Genomic DNA, 24,014 nt, shown 5'->3' with positions numbered 1-24,014 from the left:
GCTGCAGGACTGGAAACGGTCAGTTTTCATTCCATTCCCAAAGAAAGGCAATGCCAAAGAATGCTCAAACTACCACACAATTGCACTCATCTCACACACTAGTAAAGTCATGCTCAAAATTCTCCAAGCCAGGGTTTAACAATACGTGAATTGTTAATTTCCAGATGTACAAGGTGGTTTTAGAAAAGTTGAGGAACCAGAGATCAAATTGCCAACATCCGCTGGATCATCGAAAAAGCAAGAGAGTTCCAGAAAAACATTTATTTCTGCTTTATTTACTATGCCAAAGCCTTTGACTGTGTGGATCACAATAAACTGTGGAAAATTCTGAAAGAAATGGGAATATCTGACCACCTGACCTGCCTCTTGAGAAACCTGTATGCAGGTCAGGAAGCAACAGTTAGAACTGGACATAAAACTACAGACTGGTTCCAAATAGGAAAAGGAGTATGTCAAGACTGTATATTGTCACCCTGCTTATTCAACTTATATGCAGAGCTACATTTTAGCATTGAATTATAAGAATAATGCTTCCCTTTGGCGTGGCATTCCAGAAGGTTAAAGTTTATAGTCCATAATGTGGGAAGGCATCGAGATTGCCTATCTGAGCTTGTTTTTCCCTGGTCTATAGCTGTTATTTATATTTTACTTTGTCTTTTATTTTCAATTTATATTTTTCAGCTTTATTGTAAGCGTTTTTCTGTATTTATATTGTGCAGTGAGGCAAAAATACAACAGACAAATAGGTAAATGCCCCCTTTTTAAAGTCTCAGAATTATCTAGCATTGTGTCTTGCCTAAAATTGGCTTGCTAAGTGCAGACAGATTCAACCAGGCAGGTAAGTAATTTGCATGGTAATTTCTATCTCTACCCATAGCTTATGCTGATTATTTTATTCCATGTCTGTTTCTTCTGCCTGAAATGTCTGAATAACTTATGACTTTCTACATCCTCAGAGGGAGAAATAAAAGGAACTTAAACTGAAACTCTGATACTTCAAGTGAAGTTTTAACTATATGAGTCACAAACTCAAAAAAGGAGTTCTTCCATCATGTTCTGACTGTTTTGGTGAGAGTCAGGGACTTTTATGAAAGAATTTTACAGAACTAGGCAAGATGAAATAATACTTGCCTAAATTTATATCATTGTAGGTTAACACTCATAATTTCAACTATTTTCACATTCATTTTTTTGTTTCACAATAAGCTGCCCTGCTTAAGTCATGGATTCTTATGTCTAAAGATGAGAAAAGACAGTAGAAAATAATTCAGGTTTGGAGAAATCCTCTTTGTTACCTGCATTTCAAATTTTTTAAATCTCTTGGCATTAATAATCTTGTCATAAAATATTTTGCTATCTTAAAAACCGTGAAAATAGGACACTTTAAGAATAAAGTAGATATCCATTTACCTTCCTCCCATCTCTTTACTCCTAAATATTCTAAAGATGCATTAAATTACGCTTTCATATTTTTGATGTTAAGAAACAACAAAAATGATCATATTTAGAAACAATAAAAATTATAAAACTCTCCCTTTTAGTAATTTCTCTTTTGGGCAACATATTCTCAGTTCCCCTTTCCCATTTTTTTAATTGGTCATATATTATAAATAGGTTAGCATTTTAGATACTTAACGTTTTATTCTATTTGGCCATAAATTTTCTTTAATAAAAAATTGAGGGAAAATTATATTTGAAATAGTTAACGGCAGGGCACATTCTATAATATTTCAGGTCTGTCTTTTGGGAGCTCATTGAAGGATTATTATGAACTATAATTCAGACTGGTGAGGTGAAATTTTTGTAATACCTTGAATCTAGTGTGTATGTGTGCTCAGTTGCTCCATTGTGTCCGACTCTTTGTGACCCCATGGACTGTAGCCCACCAGGCTTGTCTGTTCATGGGATTTTCCAGGCAAGAATACTGTGGTGGGTTGCCATTTCCTCCTCCAGGGGATCTTCCCCACCCAGGATTGAACCCAAGTCTACTGTGTCTCCTGCACTGACAATGGATTCTTTACTGCTGAGCCATCAGGGAAACCACCTTGAATCTAGACATAAGATAAATATACATCTTTAATTACAAAAATACTTTACTTTGAGAAAAACAGTTATATTTTACAAAATGTACTAGATAAATACTCTTTCTAGATTACAGTTACTTTTGTTTGAAAATACGAAACATTTTATGTATAATTTTATTTGTAATTGTACTTGATAAATTTTGTGTAAAATGTTTTTTATTAAGAATTTAAAACAGAATGATTAAATTCCCTTTTATATATTTTCAATTTTTCTCTAAATGGAATTTCCAGCTGTTGAATTCCAGCTGTTGAAGGAAGAGAGTATTTCTTTGTTTTCCCTTGTTTATAGGAAGACTTAAAAATCGAGCACAGAGAAAATCACCAACATTAGAATACAGCATGGTAAATTCTTAAGTTTGCTGGAAGTAGTGACCTTCATGGTATCAAGCAGAAAGAAAGTGTTCATCTTCAGGAACAGAGTTGTAAAGAGAAGGAGAAAAACGTGCTTGAAGCTCATTGAACTTTATCCAATTAATGTGTTTTTCTGAGCAGATATTTGTGGTAATATCTACTTCTTCAAATACCTTTATCATTTTCACAGACTTCTATAAATTACAGCCTCCCACCCCCATTGTGATGATTTCCAATGGAATTTTTAGCAGAAGATATTTGGATTTGGTTTCCTATGTAGAACTATATGAAATTGCTGATATTTGATCATTTCTTTTGATTTTCAAAAGTGGTTCAAACTAATATTACAAAGTATCTCTTATTAAGATGTGGAAGAAACAGTGGGGTTTTTTTGTGGGAGTTTTACCTACCAGGAGGGATTTAACTGAATATTGTAGAGAAAAATAAAAATGCTAAATATAAGAGCAACTTAGATTCTGGTAGGTAGGACCTAGAAGAAACCTGTGGGAGACAGTGCAGAAGTTCTCAGGGGAAAATGACAGGTCAAGTACTCAAATATTTTCATAGGAATGCACAGAAAATGTGTAACTAATATAGTAACTTTGAAAGACTACATAGTGATTCTGTAAACATCTGTCTAGGTTGGTACCACATTTTTAGGGTCTGAGAATGCTGTTAGGAGATGAAGCTAGTTAAGCAACCTTTTACACCAATGGAGTGTTCTCTCCTGGTTGACCTTGGTACACTAAACACATCTTATTGGGCAACCATATGATTGTTATTTTCAGTCAGTATTTCTTCTTCTGATATAAAAGTAATAATGAAGCACTTGGTATGATATAATGCTGATTGAGGTAGAAATATTTTATATCTGTGGTTCTCTTCTGTATCAGAAAAGTAGGTGAGATTTGCTTTGACTTATTCTTGGTGAACTTAAAAGGATTATGTTCCACAGAGGGGACTCTGCTCAAAGACTGGTTGCCATCTTCTAACTCTTTCCTGGCTGCTAAGTGATTAAATCCTAGCCATAGTATTTGAGCAAAATTTATTCTCCCCTGAGACCACTTAGACTGACTTTTGCTCTTTTAAGCTTTGCAGTATCAAAAAAAATCCAGTAATTACATAAACCAAAGAAGATGTAGTGCTTTTAATCATAAGGATACCTGCTACAGAGTTGAGAAATGCTGTATAAGGTAAAGATAAGCAATGTTTCAGTGGATGCTCAGGAACTTTTGAGAACTTCACTTTTTTTCCCATAGTACCACAGAAGTGGGACTGGCATCCAGAGTGCAGTTAAGGAAAGGGCAGCAGGGATGACACCATGCTTTGCTGATGAAGTGATTAGCAGATCTCTACTTCCTAGAGCCAGAAAAGCCAGCAGATTTCTTTATGTGACTCAGTTTCATAGTTTCTGCAGAGCTGAAGGGTTGTCATTCTGAGTAGCTTGAAATACAATGGCTCCTCTAATTGTCCAAAAGGAGGAGAGGGGAGTAAAGGTAAAAAAAATGTAAAGCCTCTTGGCTTCAGAAAACAGAGAAAGTGGCGGCTCGCCACTGCTAATACAATTCACTGGAGTCACATATGGATGCAAAAAGTAAGAGGTAGTTAAGATTATCCATGAATGAAAGGTTTATGAAATCAGGACACTTTTTTTTTTTTCCCCTGAGACTCCTTCTTCACACAATTATATCTTTGGATTGAGATATATGGTTTTGCTGATTACATAGGTCTATTTACTAGGGAAAAGGGTAGGATGAACTTGTTATGGGCATTCAAAATGCCAAATTGCCACGTTATGTGTGTGTGTGCGTGTGCGTGTGTGTGTGATAGATATGCATGTGCTAGCATTTTGAACATGCCTTCAGAACTCCTGTGTAACTCATGCTAGTTACTGATGATCACATCTTTATTTTCTAGTATTTTCAAATGAAAATATATGCAGTGATCCTTTGTGGGAGGTGATTATCTTTATTCTGTTTCTCTTCTCTTTTTCATTTTAGCCAGTTCATGTGATAAAAGGCTCTATTTCCTGTCTCCTTTTCCTTACAGAAAGGCAGATGCCAATGTTTGCAAGCCTGTATGATCTTGTATCGCCTTGTTCAGTGCCTTCCTCCAAAATAAGATACCTGATGCCTCAACAATATTTCTTCATTAGAGAAATTGAATTAGGGGAAAATAGGGCAAAGAAAAGTTCTGCTGGCTCAACTTGCCTTGCTGCTATTGGAGGGGAAAAGTTGGATTACCCCTATTTAGCTGTGTTGATTTCAGTGGGGATCACCAGTATTTTCCAGGTAGGATCACTTTGTCAGAAATGGTCTATATGCTAAATAAAAATGCACCTCTGTTTTTATAACAACCATATTTAGTTTTCTGAAAGTGATTTAAAAGAACCTTTGGTCCATATTTCTTAATAAGCTATGCTGTGTTTCAAAATATTCACCATTAATCTTACCTATTCAAGATACTGGCTTTTTATCCTTGATTTTGTCCCCAAATGAATGCTTTATTTCTTCCTTTGTACCTACAGAGTTGCATGAGGTGCAGAAAGGATCTAGTATCTCAACAAAAAGAAACCCTTTCTGCAAATAAGGGACATACAAAAAGGCATTTTATTAAACAAACAAAAATGCCATTGCAAAGTTGTGATTCTCGCTGGGAAACTTGTATTTGTTAGGTGCACTCTCTTGAGAATGGCATTAAAGAAGGTTCACACATAAGCCCTACTAGTTCAAGTGGGGTTTAGTTCTTGGCATGATTAGCAAAGGGTTTTCCAGCACATTGATTTTGGGCACTTTCCAGCTACCCCCATCTCCCCCCCGCCATGAGTCTTTAATTTGGTTGCCAGACCTTTCAGCAATTTTATTGTTCTGTGTTTTTTCTCATTGAGTATGTTATTTGGATAAAACTTATAGGCACATTACTCAGTCTGGCAAGAATGGGGGATAATGATCATTTCCTGACATTCACTTTTTAAGGAGGTTTGCTTGTTTCCCTATTTGATCAAGTGCACCGAACTTCTTCCTATGTGTTGTTACATAGTCTAGCATCTAAGAAAGACTTTGTTCTAAAGCATGACATTTCATCCAAACACTCTCTTGGTGTAGCTATGTCCCCTGCCATGGTACCACTCTTGAGATAAAAGCAAACCTCCTACCCTTGTCCTCCTTCACCATTTAAAGCAGCCCCCACCCCTTTTTGGTAGAAACTTCCTCTAAAGCTAAATTTAAAATCCTTATGTATTTTTCTTCTGAATCCAAGTTCATGTAACTGACTATAGATGTAAAAGGCTCATGAGTTAGTGTAGAACCTATACCAAGTATGAATAAAGACTATTTCCTCCCTATAGGGTAGATCCACTGAATATATCACCTTTCAGTGGCTTAACCTTCCCCTCAAACTTCCTCAGCCAATCCTGTCTTGCATCCTGTCTTTTGGCTCAGAAGAAACCATTTTTGCTGCTCTCCAAGTCCAAACATCTACAAGCTTTTCTTTTCATGCCTGGCTAAGTGCTACTTAATCCTCATAGCCTTTCATGAGCCTCTTTGTCCCCCATATATGAAAGAAATCTCTTCTCAAATTTTTCAGTCCTTAATACCTCTCTGATCTGCCTCTGAGTGTTTTATCCCTCTTCTTGTAGTTCTTTTACTGCAGTGTTTTCATTTTAGAAACTAAGATACTCAAACAGGAATTGTGCATGATTCTCTTTGTATCTGCCCTGGTCTCTAGCACAGACCTGATACATAGGAAGTGCTCAGATATGTTGAAGGCTGACAAACAGCAGGTCAGACCTTCCCTCAAAATAATGTTAGGTTTGATTAGTTATTAAGAGGTGGACCAGAATCAGCTGTCTTCCTCGAAGTCCTATGAAGAGGGATTGAGCTTAAATCAGGTGAAGGATTCTGGTGCAAAATTCAAGCTATGGAAGCCCAAGGCCCAGGATCCTTTACTAAAGAGGCTTGGAAATGCCTTTGTTAAAGTTTTTAAGGTGGGCTTTGGAGCTATGGGTGTGGGCAGATGAGGCTGGGGTGAGAAAATGAGAACTATCTTCTGGTTTTATTGTTGTTTCTAGGAAATCAGTCCAACTCAGAGCAGAGATATCCACAAATCAAAAACCATGGCCCAGATAGTCCTACGGGCTCTCAAGGATGAATGGGAAGCTTGGTTCTACTTTGAGAAGATAAAACATCTTCTCTTAAACATTGAATTCTCTCTTAAACATTGAATGAGATGAATAATAGAACAGCAACCCAGTTATGGTATTTCCAGGAGTCTCCACCAGGGTTGTTATGTCCCATCAAACTCATTATCTTTTCCCACACATCTGTCTTTTTGATCGAATTGCTATTTTCTCTAGAAACAAGCTCACATCCCAGGCTTCTTTGAGTCCTCTTCCCGACCACATGCCTCTCAACCAAACATTTCCAGATCTATATCCTGTTTCTTTACCACTTTCTGTAGTAGTGAGGCCCTATATGTCAGATCCTACATCTGGACACTATTTCCCTCCCGTCTATCTCTTCTCCCCTCTCTTCTTGAATGCAGCACTTCTAAGCATTCCCATGCTCAATAACTTTTAGTAGTTCTCCATTGCTTACAAGGTCAATTCTCAACTTATTAAAATGGCATGCAAAAACCATTTGCAATTTGTCCCTTTGCTCTTGTTCTTTCCTTTCAAAATTTTATCCATTCTTCAGGATCCCTTATCTCTACATAGACTGAAATTTAGTTGTTTACATGTTTGCCTTCCACATTAGGTAGTAGCTCTTTGAGGATAGCTCTATGAGTCTAACTCATACTTGTATTCTCAAAGTGGCTGCTGCTGCTGCTGCTGCCACTCAAAGTGGCTAGGACAGCACAAAGAAACACTTCATGAGAGTAGTATGTTTCATTCTCCAGACACTCACACAGTGTCTGGCTCTGACAAACATGTATCTAATTGTGAATGAATGAAAAACAGTATTTGAAGGAAGGTATAATCCATCCTGCTTCCAGTTCCCCTTCAAAGAAGAGGTGATATAGTCAAATAGTTGACTCTTCTGTAGTCTTCTATTGACTTTGGTCTTATCACAATTCTCTGGATCTTAGTTTTTGTTGCTTTCATAAGAAGTTAAGTAATATCTAATGGGGTGTGTGTGTGTGAGAGAGAGAGAGAGATAGAAAGAGAGGGAATGTCAGGGGGAGGGAATTCCATCAGTATTTCCTTGGGGAAAGAGAAATAATCTTCCTCACAGTTAGGCTTCATTTATATAAATTACCACAGGGTGATACCAAGGCCAAGAGACGTTGAAGTTTAGAGTTCAAAGAGGTTCTTTTATCTCCTAAAACTGGAAGAAGCATTGATTTATGTTTGCAGCCTTGACTTGGCTCCACAACCTTGGGACCTAATAATGATAAATCACATCAACAACTAAACTCATCCTCTATAGTTTACAAAGTACCTTTGTTTGCCAACTTCTTTCTTTCTGTTTTTCTTTCTTGTTTCGCTACACATGTTTTCCAAGCCCTTTAAAATCTCGAATTATTTCATTGGAGCTTCATAAACACCTTAGGAAGTAGCTTGGGAAGATATGGCAATGATCATTTTAAATTGCATTTTGGTTTTATAACTAGTCTTTTAATTTTTAAAAATCTTTTTATTATAAAATATTCTAACCAGCCTTGGTTTGTGATCCTAGTTTATTTCTTATTTGTTTCTTACTAGGAGAATGACCTGTGGCACATCACTTAATCTCTCTGAAGCCCCGTCCCTCATCTGTAACATGGAGTTGTCAGCAATACCTGCTACACAGGTTTGTTGTGAGGCTAGCTCCTGGAATTTTTTTTGTTCTTGTTTTACTTCTTAGAGTAAACTCTAAAGCAGAAACTCAGAGTCAAGCCACTTTAAAGAGTTGAATATGTCATTTTCAAGATCCATGCAGGCTTTGTCTTTGGCTATTTTTATGTCAGTACCTGCACCCTAGGTCATCCTCTAAATAAGAAGTTCAGATAGGTCCTTCTCTCTATAGATCATGATTTCTTTGAGGACCTAGAGTATTTCTTTTCTCTCAGATACTGGCCCTTGTCCAAGTCCAGTCTTGCCCTGTTCTTTACCCAAGTATGAATACTAAATAGCACTGATTAAAACTTTTTTTTTAAGAAGAAATGGCTTCTAAAAAATAGGACTGTGTAGAACAAAGATGAAAAATGTTACTACTACAGTCATTATTGAGTTATGACAAAATTCTGTCCTTGATGATTGCTACTCAAACTGTGGCTCTTAGCCCAGTAGCATCAACATTACCAGGGAGTTCGCTGGAAATACAGCATTTCCACCTGTCCTCAGGTCATTTTAACAAATTTCCCAGGGAAATCAACACACACTGAGGTTTGAAAATGCTGCTCTAAAAACAGGCTTTTATCCAACCTGGTTATAAAGTCTTACCTGAAAGACACAATGCTCACCAGATTAGTTCCCATACTGGCTATTATTAACTCACTTGATTCTTGATCTTATCTCATTTTGTTCTGTTTCAGTACCTGCTCATTTCTCTGTATTTCTATTTGCACCATTTTGGCAACCCACTCAAATTTAACTTTAGGGGTACTTGGCCAGTCTGCTTTGCTTCCCACTTAACAATAAGCATTCACCTTTCCTGAACCCCCCATGTTTATCTGTTCTCATGGGTTAGTCTCATTAGGCAATCCCTGAGGACTTCCTTGCTGAGACCTTAGTCAACAGGACCTTTCAAAGGCATCTGTTAAGAATTATTTGTGTGTAGTGCAAATGCAGCCAGGTATACTGCATGAGCCCCAGAGGAAAGGTGCAGATATTAGTGAGATGATTTTTGAAAATGGTGATAACTACTTCAAGAGATGGTGACTGTCCTGAACTGACTAGACTTCCTAAAATGCAGATGCTACATTTTCCATACAGGATTTTTTTAAAAAAAGGACTTACACGATTGACAGTTTTAGACTGAATTTTGGACATTTGATTCTGTTTTACTTAATTCAAGTCTCTGGGAGAGATATATGACTTTTAAAGATTTTATTGGATGGAGATAGAAGCTTTTGAATTTATTCTACATTGAAATTTTTGTGTGCACAGCAGAATACAAAAAGGAAATAAATTCAGTGCAAAGAAATGAGGAGCATAATGACCTTGGGTGTTTTCATCATATTTTTGAACTATTCTTCCTCCCTTTTTGTAAAGCTTCGGAGTGAAATAACACCGTTGTCAAAATGTCTAAGCATTCCAATAATAGGAGATGGAGAAATGGTGACAGAGAGAAAACAGGTGTTTTTAGCTTACTAATACAGCATGCGGGCTTCCCTGGTGGCTCAGAGGTTAAAGCATCTGCCTCCAATGCGGGAGACCCGGGTTCGATCCCTGGGTCGGGAAGATCCCCTGGAGAAGGAAACGGTAACCCACTCCAGTATTCTTGCCTGGAGAATCCCATGGACCGAGAAGCCTGGTAGGCTACAGTCCACGGGGTTGCAAAGAGTCAGACACGACTGAGCGACGGAACGGAACGGAATACAGCATGCAGGCAAAGATTTCCACGTTTACCTGCTCCACAAGAGTAAATACTTTAGATCTATAGTCTTAATAAGAGTAAAAATGACTGTGAATAATACCTACTTTCTGTGAAAGAGAAATTTAACTTTCAGTTTCCACTATTTTAAATGAGATTTCACCTATTTTTAGCCTTCTGTTGGCTACCAATAGGCTGTTATTTGAACACTGGTAGGAAAAATAAACTATTAATGACTGACTATTGTATGGCAACCCACTCCAGTACTCTTACCTGGAAAATTCCATGGACTGAGGAGCCTGGTGGGCTACAGTCCATGGGGTCACAAAGAGTGGGACACGATTGAGTGACTTCACTTCACTTCACTTCATTCTATGTTAACATGTGCTAATGAGCAAAGAAATATTTTCTTCCCTCTACTGTGGAAAACTCAGTATATGAGAAAAAAGGTTTATATTAATGATGGTGTATAGTTCTGTCATTTAATTAGAATTGAAAATGAAAGTGTTAGTCGCTCAGTCATGTACCACTCTTTGTGACCCCATGGACTGTAGTGCGCCACAATCCTCTGCCCATGGAATTCTCCAGGCAAGAATACTGGAGTGAGTTGCCATTCCCTTCTCCAAGAGATCTTTCCAACCTAGAGACTGAACCTGGTCTCCAATATTGCAGGCAAATTCTCTACTGTCTGAGCCACTATGGAAGCCTAAGATCACTTTGTGCGAGTATGCTAAGTCACTCAGTCGTGTCCAATTCTTTACAACCCTATGGACTGTAGCCCATCAGGCTCATCTGTCCATGGGACTTTCCCAGGTGAGAATACTGGAGTGGGTTACTATGCCCTCTTCCAGGGGATTTTCCTGACCCAGGGATCAAACCTGCATCTCTTATGTCTCCTGCATTGGCAGGCATATTCTTTACCACTACACCACCTGGGAAGCCCACATTAGGCAGTATAAAATGACCTGGTGCTCCTATCAAAGCTTACATATTTCTTGTTCCGTTCCTCTAGTGCAATGATCTATAATTATATTAGATAAATATAGTAAGATAATGCAAAGAAAGCAGTGGCACCCCACTCCAGTATTCTTGCCTGAAAAATTCCATGGACGGAGGAGCCTGGTAGGCTGCAGCCCATGGGGTCGCGAAGAGTTGGGCACGACTGAGCAACTTCACTTCCACTTTTCACTTTCATGCATTGGAGAAGGAAATGGCAACCCACTCCAGTATTCTTGCCTGGAGAATCCCAGGGGCAGAGGAGCCTAGTGGGCTGCCGTCTGTGGGGTCTCTCAGAGTCAGACACAACTGAAGCGACTCAGCAGCAGCAGCAGTAAGATAATGATAGAAAAATACTTATAAACTCTACATTGTCATGCAATGATATTCTGTTCTACAAAACTGAATGTGTGATCTGATGAGGAAATTTCAACAAATGCCGTTAACTGACAGTGGCTTAATTCATAAGAGTTGGGTTAGTGTTGCTTTGTGATGGCCTCTTAAAATCTCTTACCCTAGCGAAGTGAGTAGTGTGGAGATTTTGCACCCCAATTAGGTGTTGCTTTTTGTCCTGGGCAGCCTGTCTTGTCATCCCTGAAGTCAGGACTGGCACAATCGCACAGCTCCACACATTAGCCCAGTCTCCTGAACTCACACAATCTGGTGGCATGGCCTGAAAGCCCACCAGTAATGGGGGATGGTTTTCGTGGCCTGAAAGCACACCAGAAAAGGGAGATGGTTTTTGCCCTAGTGAGAGGGCTCGCATTTTCCTGTGAACCCAGACTTTGAATATGCTTTAAAGAAGCCTGTTCATATTTTTTTAAAAAATCTTGATCCATTTGACTTCTAGAGCTGTCTAGGGTATACAAGTAAACTACAGGTCAGAACTGTGCTGTCCAGTATGGTATAACCTCTAGCCACAGGTGGCAGTTGAGGACTTAACATGTGGTCAGTCCCAGCTGAGACGTGCTGTTAGTGAAAAATGCGCACTGGATTTCAAAGACTTAGGAAAAAGAAGGATGCAAATATTTCACTGACAGTTTTTTAATGTTTTATGTTGATTTTAAAGTTGAAATGATATTTCGATTATATTAATTGGTCATAACTGATTCAGGCTACTATAATAAAATGCCACAAACTGGGTAGCTTATAAACAGCAAGACTTTATTTTTCACAGTTCTGGAGGTTGGAAAGTCCAAGATCAAAGTGCCAGCAGATTCAGTGTCTGGAGAGAATTCACTTCCTGGTTCATAGACATGTAATTTTCACAGTAACTTCGCATGGCAGAAGGGGCAAGGCAGCTCTCTGGGGTCTCTTTTATGAAGGCACTAATCCCATTCATGAGAGCTCTGCCCTCATAGACCTAATTACCTCTCAAAGGCCCTGTCTCCTAATACCAATACATTGGGTATTAGGTTTCAATATATGAAATTTGAGAGGGCATGGTCTTTCAAACTTTTTCATTATTATTATATTTATTATGGCATCATAATAATAAATGTAACTGTGATCAGTTATCTTTGGTGTTACTGCTATGACTCACTGAAGGCTCAGATGGTGGTTGGCATTTTTTAGCAATAAAGTATTTTTAAATTAGGTATGTACTTGTTTCTTCAGACATAATGCTATTGAATACTCAAGAAACTACAGTATAGTGTGAACATAACTTTCATATGCACCAAAAATTTTGTGGGACTTGATTTACTCCTGCTGCTAAGTCACATCAGTCATGTCCGACTCTGTGCGACCCCATAGATGGCAGCCCACCAGGCTCCTCCGTCCCTGGGATTCTCCAGGCAAGAATACTGTAGTGGGTTGCCATTTCCTTCTCCAGTGTATGAAAGTGAAAAGTAAAAGTGAAGTCGCTCAGTCGTGCCCGACTCCTCGTGACCCCATGGACTGTAGCCCACCAGGCTCCTCCGCCCATGGGGTTTCCCAGGCAAGAGTACTGGAGCGGGGTGCCATTGCCTTCTCCTGATTTACTGCTACATTCACTTTATTGTGGTGGTCTGGACCCAAGCCCACATTATCTCTGAGGTACACCTGTATTGCTCCTGACTTGTTTTATTATCAAAGATGATTTCATCAGTGTATTTATTGGCTTCCTACTGCTGGTCTTTTCCGTGGTCATGTATGGATGTGAGAGTTGGACTGTGAAGGAAGCTGATCGCCGAAGAATTGATGCTTTTGAACTGTGGTGTTGGAGAAGACTCTTGAGAGTCCCTTGGACTGCAAGGAGATCCAACCAGTCCATTCTAAAGGAGATCAGTCCTGGGTGTTCATTGGAAGGACTGATGCTAAAGCTGAAACTGCAATACTTTGGCCACCTCATGCGACGAGTTGACTCACTGGAAAAGACTCTGATGCTGGGAAAGGTTGGGGGCGGGAAGAGAAGGGGACGACTGAGAATGAGATGGCTGGATGGTATCACCGACTCTGTGGACATGAGTTTGAGTGAACTCCGGGAGTTGGTGATGGACAGGGAGGCCTGGCGTGCTGTGATTCATGGGGTCGCGGAGAGTCGGACACGACTGAGCGACTGAACTGAACTGCTGCTGTAACAACTTACCACAAAGTTGATGCCTTAATACAACACACATTTATTTTGTTACAATTCTAGAGGTCATGCATCTGAAAATCAGCTACACTGGACTGAAATCAAGGCTCTTGGGAGAAACCCATTTCCTTGCCTTTTCCTACTTGCTAGTGGCAGCCAGTTGGCTCATGGCCCCTTCAGAGCCAGCAGTATAGCAGCTTGCTTCACTTGTCACATTGACCTCATTTTCTGTGTCTTCCTCTCTACTTTCCTCTTAAAAGGACATTTGTGATTGTACACAGAGCCCATTTGGATAAACCAGGATAATCTCCCTATTTTAGTATCCTTAACCACATCTGCAAAGTCCCTTTTGCAGTATAAGGTAACATTAACAGGTTCCAGGAGTTAGGACATAGATATCTTTGGGTACCATTATTCAACCTACCACCATGAAAAAAACAGAAGATCAAATTTTAACTTTATATAATGATATCACGTGCCACCTAGTTTTGTTGTAAACGTTGGCTGTGGATTTTGGTTTGCTGTCTAGTTTCTCTAGTTTCTGACAGATCTTCTGACTGTCTACTTCATCTCCCCAGAATCCTCCCTTTCTTTCTAATTTACATGTTTGAAGCTTGTTTACATTACTGCTGAGTTCAAAGACCGGCTCTTGGGTTTATTTACCAATTCTGAGTACTGAGTATTCAGTCTTTTTATTATTTTACCTTTGTTAGACTTCTTTATATTTATTCAATCCTTTTATTTTTAAAATATAAAATTATACTATTTTTATACTATTATACTATTTTTTCTAGAGTTTAATTCACAGATTAGTTCGTTTTTCCCCATCTTGTTACATATTGAAATATTTAAGACTGTGGATTCTTTTCACTGAGACCTATTTGGACATTTCATATAAATTTTTATATATAGTTTTCTCATCGTCACCAAAAATTATCTACACTTGTGATTTCCTTTTTAACAGTTGTTTAGTAGGGTAATTTTTTAATTTCTAAGGGACTGGTACTTTCTTGAAATGTTTGTTATTAATTTTTAATTTTGTTAAATTATATTCAGAGATATAGCTTGTGAAACTTTGGTTCTAGAACTTTGAAATTTTCTCTATATCCTAATATTAGATAAATTGTCGTAAATAGGTCATAGGTCTTAGAAAAGAAAATATATTTTCTGTTTGTGCAATATTGTTCACTTTATAAAACTGTATATTAAATCAATTTTACTAAATAGATTAATCAGCACCTTTATATCCTGTATTTTCATTTATCTGTCAAAGACAGATGTGTTAGCATTTCTGAATATAACATTCCTGTCATTTTTCTCATTGTATTCTAACAATTTTTGCTTTACATTTGCTAATACAGTGTTATTTCACATATAAATATTCAAGACAATTATATTTTAATTTATCATTTTTAAGCATTAACGTGATATTCCTTTACCTTTTCCTTATACTTTTATGCTGATTTGTATTAAGATGTATTTGGTAAACAACAAATAGTTAGGTTTTGTTTGACCCAATCTGAGGATCTTTGAATAGGGCATTAGAAGTCATTTACATGTTCTTGCTGAAACAGATATGTATATATTTTATCATTTTGTTTCATTAACTTTCTTTTTTCTACTTTTTCTTACCTTTTAGGGCATCATTTTCTATTTACAATATATTATTTCTTTCCTCTTAGCTTCTCCATTGTTAGGGAAATATTTATTTATTTTAAACTCGATGCGTAATTAAAGAGTGTTTTCTAGCTTGTTTTGTCTAAGTTTTAGAGAAGAAGTTAAACAGTGTCTTTTGACTTTTTCCTCCTGGAGTCAAGGAACTTCACTCCTTAACTCACCTTTTATTCCTGCCTTCCGTTTTCCAGTCTTATTACTGATTCAGATTTTGATCCAGATTTTAACTATAAGATACTTATACTACATAGTTCTCTTAAATAATGATAAATATTTATTAATTTAAAAATGTTGATATCAGTAATTTTGAAAATGTTCAGACCTGGCACAAAGGACTGGATAAACATCCAGGAAGAAGATTCTAAACTTTTTAATTTAGTAGGTGATAGAGATAAGTAAGTAGGTGATCATAATATATCAATTAGTGGCCTAAGTTCTGTGATTGGGATGATATGAAGGTGTTGTAGGGGGACCCTGGAGTGACCCTAACATGTTTCATGGAACAAATAAGGTACTCAATACTCGTAACCTTCAATTAGAAGAAGAAATGACTTCCTACATTTTTTTGTTTCCTTTACCTAATGGGGACGTTCTCCAGATTTCTTCTGACTTCTTTTTTCTCAAGTAAATCTACAGGAATAGAGGAAGGACTCAGAACATCTTTGAGGCACAACTATTTGAGAGGCATTATGCCAAGTGCTTTACATTAGTCATATCTTTTGAAGCCCATAACAACCCTGTGTGAAAGATGCCTTTTTTCTCCACTTCACAGATGAAGTAACTGAGGCTCAGAAAGGTTAGGTAATTTGCTTTATTGCATGACTTGAAAGTGATTCTGATCCAAACCTGTCTGGCCTCAGAGCCCTTTCCACCATAAGATGCTAAGACTGAGTATTTGAGTCTTGATGGGGTTTGTATTTTTGGAGGTAGGGTCCAGGAGTTTGCTACATCAGTTATGGTACAGGAGGCACTTCTTGTTTTCGTGGGAGGTGTGTGTGTGTGTGTTAGAGGGGACGGTAACAAGATTCTTCTTGCTTCCTGGTACCTGAAACTCACTGAATTTGTTATGAGGAATATAAATTGTTACTTTTGTTTTTTTTTTTTAGAAAACTGGGACTTTCCCATCATGGTAAGAATTGGTGGAAGTTTCATTTCTTTCTTCATCACTTTTTAGGCTACCAACATTGGTTTTGAGTCCCTGCTTGTTTGGAATAATTTTCTTATTTGTTTCATACTCAGCTATGTCCTTGATTATAATTTCCCTTAGAAGCCAACTATAGAGAAAGGTATTTCTTTAAGACCCTTCACCGTACCTCCTGGACATGATGAGGGGAGACCATCAGTGGTATGCACCATCCTCCACCTCCAGTAGAAAGGGAAACGGGACCACAACAGAAACCTTCTCTTCTGGCTGCACAGAGAGTTAGCTGATTTCCATGCCCTTCCCCCACCAAAAATTTCCCCAAGTGTTGCCACAGAAAACTGCCCTGTTGGTTCAGTTCCTATTCTTACAGAAGGGCTGGTTTTAACCCTGACTGGTGGCTGTCCTTTCTTTGTTGTTATTCCTGTTAACCTGATGGCTTGCTAGGAATTAATTCTAGTGAGTCCAGCAGCAGTCTCACCTTCCCTCCTCTGGTAAACATGGCCCTGGGTGTTTAAGCATTGCATTTCAGTCTCTTTCTTTCTCCACTGGAGACCAGTACCTTTGCAATGAGTTGATAGGCAGCTCAGCTGTCGTAGGAGGAACCTGGGCATCCTGCTCTTTTAGATCCTTCATCAATAAGACTTTCTGGAAGAAATGACCTTTGAACTCAGATCATATCTGAAGGGTGAACTGAAGAAGCAAAAGGGCTTGGAGTGGGGTGGGTGACACAGGGAGGCAGGTAGGAGCAGAGCAGAGTGTGTCAGAGCAAGGCCATACGTGCCCCATAGGAGTTTTGTAGAGATTCATGAGAAATATATGACAGCCTTGTCAGTGGCCAGGTTCCCAGCTAGATATCTACCACGACTATTGCTCCTGTGCCTGACATGTGTTTCTAGAGAAACTTGATATTGTTTTGAAATTTTTACCTCTAGAATTTTTTAAATGAAAAGATCCTCTTTGGGAAGGGATCATTTGTTCACTCATGCATTCATGGAGAGTGCCTGGGATGCCAAGAAAGGAGGGCCAGTCCTTCCAGGAAGGCAGCAGCTCTTAAGGATATAACACATTGTGCTCTACTATCATAGTTGGGCAATGTCTTGTCTCCATACATGGGGGTAAATGTTGTCTTGGTACATCAGTTTATTGTATACAAGTATCTTTCAAGTCCATTTTCTCACTTGAATGATTATACTGGTCATTTTATAGAAAATGAAGCAGATATTGAGATGTTAAACAATGTGCTTAGGATGCATAGCAAGAAAATGACAGAGATGGAACTGAAATGCTGGACTCCTGACTGCCAATCTTTTTGACCACTGGAAAGACAAAATCTTTTGATTTGGGGATTTTCACTGCCCCCTATGTGTCATTCTATTGTTCCTGCTTCCCATATTCCAGGCACCATACTTGGCTTTGAGGACACTGCCAATCTTCAATAAGGTGGTCAGGCTTAATGAGGGTTGACACACTCTGTGCCTTGAGAAAGGCATTCAAATTGCTGGAAAGGTGTTGTGATGTGATGGGAGCAGTATGTAGCAAGAAGAGAGACTGACAGTGGATGATGGGCAGGGCTGAGCCCTTTTCCTTGGCTCTCTTAATTACTAGGGCTGAAGCAGCATTGCCAGGTCTACCTGTGAGCCCCAGCCCTTCCTTAAATCCACTCTCCCCTCTTACCCACCCATTGGACTGGACGGAGGCTACAGAGTCTGCTCACAGCTACTCTGAGCTCAGCAGTGGCAGCCTGCTCTGGTCCCCTCTGACTGACTTATCTGTTTCCAAACTAGTAGAATATACTGTCCTTAAAGGGCATCTAGAACTTCAAGATCTGGCTTTAAGCAAGGTAGTTAACCATTCTAGGCCTCTGTTTCTTCATCTGAAAGGTGGAGGATTATTAGTGCCACCTCATGGGACTAAAGGAGATAAGACATATAAAAGGCTTAGCTCAGAGGCTGGCATATAGATGGCTCTATTAACTGAAGATAGAGCATTAATGAGTGGCCCCAAGAATCGCCTGGGGAAAGCTTAAGATGCAGGTTCCCCAGGCCCACTGTTAGTGATTTTGACCTAGTTATACTAACAGTTAACAATTTTCAGTGACTTGTGTCACAGGAAGGTCCCATTCTAAATACTTTGCATGAGTTATCTCATTTCCTTTTCACAACAACCATATGAAGTAGGTACTCTTACGATGTTCATTTTACATGCCAGGAAACTCAAACTAAAACCGATGAGGCAATTTGCCTGAGTTCACATCACTAGTAAGTGTGTGGAATCAGGATTTGAAACCATTAGTCTGACTTAGGGCCTGGGTCCTGCCCTCTACCTTTGTACTAACAAGGACTGATTCTAGGGCTGGGAGATCTATATTGGTCACCACACCCTTTTTATTCAGAAACATGATCTGTGGATAATGCTTTAAGAAATACTGTGAAGGCTGTTAATCTGTCTCCCTCAGACTCAGCCTCTAGCATCCCCAGTGCGCTCAGGGAGCTGGCATCCCATGACCCACCTCTATTACTGCCTCTCGCTTAACAAGCATTTGTGCCCACCAGTGCTTGACAAGGGTTCATGTAGAGGCTTCTGGGAGCTGGAGCTGAAACTCCATTTGTTTGTGGCCAGAGCCTGCAGGTGTCTTTTCTTTCTACACCTTTTCCTGTGTCTTCACTTCATTTAGTGCTATTATCTTGGGGGTTCCCTGCTTATCACTTCCTGTCCTGCTATTTCCCTTGGAGTAGGGCATCTATTTCTGCTTCATTGACTATGCCAAAGCCTTTGACTGTGTGGATCACAATAAACTGTGGAACATTCTGAAAGAGATGGGAATACCAGACCACCTGACATGCCTCTTGAGAAACCGTATGCAGGTCAGGAAGCAACAATTCGAACTGGACATGGAACAACCGACTGGTTCCAAATAGGAAAAAGAGTACGTCATGGTTGTATATTGTCACCCTGCTAATTTAACTTATATCCAGAGTACATCATGAGGAATGCTGGGCTGGAAGAAGCACAAGCTGGAATCAAGATCGCTGGGAGAAATATCAATAACCTCAGATATGCAAATGACACCACCCTTATGGCAGAAAGTGAAGAGGAACTCAAAGGCCTCTTGATGAAAGTGAAAGAGGAGAGTGAAAATGTAGGCTTGAAGCTCAACGTTCAGAAAACGTAGATCATGGCATCTGGTCCCATCACTTCATGGGAAATAGATGGAAAAACAGTGGAAACAGTGTCAGACTTTATTTCTTTGGGCTCCAAAATCACTGCAGATGCTGATTGCAGCCATGAAATTACAAGACGCTTACTCCTTGGAAGGAAAGTTATGACCGACCTAGATAGCATATTAAAAAGCAGAGACATTACTTTGCCAACAAAGGTCCGTCTAGTCAAGGCTATGGTTTTTCCCGTGGTCATGTATGGATGTGAGAGTTGGACTGTGAAGAAAGCTGATCGCCAAAGAATGGATGCTTTTGAACTGTGGTGCTGGAGAAGACTCTTGAGAGTCCCTTGGACTGCAAGGACATCCACCCAGTCCATTCTAAAGGAGATCAGTCCTGGGTGTTCATTGGAAGGACTGATGCTAAAGCTGAAACTGCAATACTTTGGCCACCTCATGCGACGAGTTGACTCACTGGAAAAGAGTCTGATGCTGGGAGGGATTGGGGGCAGGAGGAGACGGGGACAACAGAGAATGAGATGGCTGGATGGCATCACCGACTCTGTGGACATGAGTTTGAGTGAACTCTGGGAATTGGTGATGGACAGGGAGGCCTGGTGTGCTGTGATTCATGGGGTCGCGGAGAGTCGGACACGACTGAGCGACTGAACTGACTGAACTGAACTGACTGAGCGTCCTCCCTATTTACCTATCCCATTTACCTGATACACCTGAGTGCAGAGAGCAGGAAGGCGGGAGGGTGGAGGGTTCCCTAAGGTCTGTGTTGGATTCTCTTTCCATAGTGAGGATGGTTACCAAAGCATTATTTGTGGATTCAGTTTCCTTAGACATTTGAAACATTTGGTTTCTTTGGTAACTTGGGATACCCTTTTCCCTTGGGGCATGGTACACTTACCTGGCTCTGGGAGGGAATGGAAGAGAGCTACAGGGGTTCTGCTAAGCCCCTCAGAAACCTCAATTTAGACTCAACAACTGATAGAACCCTTCTGTCTGATCACATCTGTTCTCCATTTAAAGTCTATTGATGGCTTCCAATTGTCTTGAGTCAGAGTCCAAAAATTGTAATCAGGCCCTACCTAGATCTCCAGGCTCTGTTTGTCCATTCTCTGCTTATTCAGAGTCTTCTGACACATTGACCCTTCTAGTCTTTGGATGTGCTCGCCTCCTTACCCCAGCATCTTGTGTATTGTTTCCTCAGCTTGTACTCCCCTCCCCCCATGGCCAGCTTTCTTCTACTTTAGCCCTTAATGAAAATGTCACTCAGGATGGCCTTTCTTGACCCGCCAGGATAAGTGAGCCCCCCGCCCCCTGTCATGACCTGCCCTATTTTTGTCACTTGGCACTTATTGTTATTTGGATACTTATTTGTTTGACATCTGACTTCCCCTTTAGATGGTCGTTTCTATGCAGGCATAGCCTTTGTTTGCCTTGCACAATGCTGGGTTCCTAGTGTTCAGCATGATGCCTTGAACATACAGTGGATATTCGAAGAATAGTGCCAAATAAATGAGTCACAGCGGGTTGGGTGCCTGGAGCATCTTCAGAACTGCTGGGTGGGTCTGGGGGCAGCTGGGAGGCACATGATATTGCGGTCCTGCCAAAAGGCTTTCTTCCAGGGATCTGCAGTGAGTTCCTCAAAAAGAGCTGGGCAGAACCACAGCAGCCAGAGTAGGGGAAAACCTGGGAGCTAGGAAGCCAGGCCTTTTCCAAGAATGTTTTTTTGTTAAGTTAGTTTCAGAACAACAAAGGTTATCCCAAGAAAGAGAAACTGATTTCTCAGCAGAAGTAGGTATACTCCTCAGATTTCTTATACCCTGATGATCAGAGCTGGAAGGAAACTTAGACATGTCTAATTTTCACAGAGATTGAGCCTGAAACTCAGAGAGGGAAAAACACCTCATTCAAGAGAGACCACAACCAGATCTCTTGGCTTTCAGACCAATTCTTATTTCATTACAACATACTGCCCTTTGATTTGGGACCACTGTTGGAGGTGAAAAGAAATCATTAGAAAATGAATGTTTCCTGAAATATCACCTGCAATTTATTGCACTCAGAATTTCACACTGATAAATAACCTCTTTCTCATTAACATGCAGGCTCCCTACAATTAGCACTCTCATTTGCACTATGTAAACAGCTTCTAACTGTGCCTTTTACCTCTTTGCTCAAACAAAGATTTCTGTTAGCAAAGAAACAAGAAGGAAATTAGTAGCAGGTGAGAGCTTATTTTTAATTATATTGAGATTGACTGTTGTTCTCCAAATCTTCTCTAATTCCCCCAAGATATTTATTTGCAGACCAAATAATCTATTTCAATCTATTAAAGCAGCAGCCATTTCTGATCTTTATTTACTAAATGAAAACACAAATGGCAGCAGTGGATTTCTGGCTTGGTTCCAAGAGAGGCTGCTTTGGGGGATGGTGCTGCATGAAGCTTTGATCTGAGAAGCGTAGCAATCACAGTGAAGTACTAAGTGCAGAGATGTTGAAGAGCACCAATTTGGGCATGGGATGGGCTTCAAGTCCCAAAGTCAAGGCTTTCTCAGTGGTAACTCTCAAAGTCTATGAACTGAAGTCAAGTTTAGGTTCTTTAGCAGAAGAATTTTAGGCTTGTCTCTAAGAATGAGAAACTTTGTGTCTGCCAGTGATGAAGGTACTGGCTTGTAGCATCTTATGGTCAGAACATTTAAAAGAATATCTATTGCAGCTTCTCACTAAGGGCAAGAATTGCTTTTGAAATATCTGGCAATTGATGTTGCAGAAGCTCAGCATTTCACTTGCTAATGTACTCTGCTCTGAAATTTGTCTTCCCCTAATTGACATCTTGTCTCCAGCAGCTTTCACACATTGGGGAATCCACACTGAAAGAAATGAACTTCTCTTTTACCTGACACTTCTGTCACCACATACATCTGACGACTAGGGCCTGTCCTGTGAACCTGCTCCAGTCTATGTTTACCAAGTTCCCTTAGCTATTTTTAATGGGACATTATTTCCAGGCCTCTTATACTTTGGTTGGTTTCCTTCAGACATGCTATAGGTGGTGAAGGCCTCCTACAGTGAGCTGTCAGGGATTGAAAAAGTACTCCAGGCTTTATCTGATCAGTTGTAAGCATTGTCTGTCAATGGAAACCTGAACCCCTGACAGTCAAAGGCCATCCTCCTCACTGGAACCTCATGCTGTACACTGTTCTCTTGCAAGTTTTCATGTTTGGGGAGCACATTAGAATACCCTAGATTTTTTTTTTATAGCCAACCATTCCTTCCTAGAAATGGGAAACCTCGTTTGATGAGTCAGTTATCACATTTGAGTATATTTTATTTAGTATTTCTGAGCTATTCCCATTAGTTGTTAAATAACTTACATTAATAAAACATTTCATTTTACAGAGAACTTTCACAATAACCCCAGGAGACAAGCAAAGTCAAGGTGGTTACCCCCATTTCATAAATGAGGAAACTAGACCCACAGAGGTAATGACTTGTGAAATGCCCTAAAGAGTTGAGAGTCCAACCTAAGTCCTCTGACTGTAGATTCACACCAGTTGTCACTACATCACAGCTTGTTCTCTTTAGCAGATAATTGGGGTGAAAGGGAACAAGTGAGCTCATAAAGCAACTGAACATGGCCCTCCTGGTTCCTACACTCTGTTGAGTTTAGCCATCCTTCTGGGCCCTTTATCCTCTGTCATTTGTCCAGTGAGTAAGTTGATGGGGGCCCCATCACTGGTACAAAGTTGTAAAATGTAAGATCTACCCACATTTATAGAGAAGGTGAATAGAGAATAGAGAGGGTGACTTTCTGAAATTTATGGTAAGTTTGAACCTCATGCAACGAGTTGACTCACTGGAAAAGACTCTAATGCTGGGAAAGGTTGGGGTCAGGAGGAGAAGGGGACGACCGAGAATGAGATGGCTGGATGGCATCGCCGACTCTGTGGACATGGGTTTGAGTGAACTCCGGGAGTTGGTGATGGACAGGGAGGCCTGACGTGCTGTGATTCATGGGGTCGCGGAGAGTCGGACATGACTGAGCGACTGAACTGAACTGAAGTGAACTGAATTGAAATTATTTATATCTCACTAATTTGTAATTTATGCTTTGACTGTTTCTATGTGACTTAATTCCAAGTTACATTTGAAAAGAATACTTCAAGAACCTAATAATAGAAAGGGAAACAATTGTACCTAGAAATCTAAACCAGGAAGAGTTACTATCAGTTTTCAGTTTCCTGGTGTCCAAGGCAAGAGTGGAAACTCAGTGGGTTACCAAAATCTCCTTTTCTTGTAAAAGGAAACAAACAATTAGAGAGAAGTGACACCTACACCAACTGGAATCTCTCTTTCATCGTTATATAAACAATACTGAACAGCAGAATGATCCATGATTTCAGTCACAGTTTACAAACTGTTGGAGATTCCATTTAGGGGGGTTCTGGGGTGTGTTTTGAGAATCCACGCTTTGAAACTGCTCCCAGATGCTTCTGGTAATCAACCAAGTTAGAGAACTACT

General features: G+C 39.8%; 1 long non-coding RNA gene across 3 annotated transcripts in view; it reads left to right on the top strand.

The window, feature by feature from the left end:
• Positions 1 to 24,014, top strand: part of LOC129556862 (uncharacterized) — a 622,407-nt gene that overhangs the window by 201,545 nt on the left and 396,848 nt on the right. For 2 of the 3 annotated variants that reach the window (XR_016037858.1, XR_008686108.2), the window contains 2 exons: positions 4,485 to 4,726; positions 8,137 to 8,224. The exons of the other annotated variant lie outside the window; for it this stretch is intronic. This is a non-coding gene — a long non-coding RNA (uncharacterized LOC129556862). The remainder of the gene's footprint in view (positions 1 to 4,484; positions 4,727 to 8,136; positions 8,225 to 24,014) is intronic. 3 annotated transcript variants of the gene reach the window in all.

This window comes from Moschus berezovskii, chromosome 7, assembly GCF_049115385.1.
Source record: "Moschus berezovskii isolate FMDL1 chromosome 7, NW_MosBer_1.0, whole genome shotgun sequence".
Taxonomy (NCBI): Eukaryota; Metazoa; Chordata; class Mammalia; order Artiodactyla; family Moschidae; genus Moschus; species Moschus berezovskii.
This window is presented reverse-complemented; position numbering and strand designations above follow the sequence as displayed.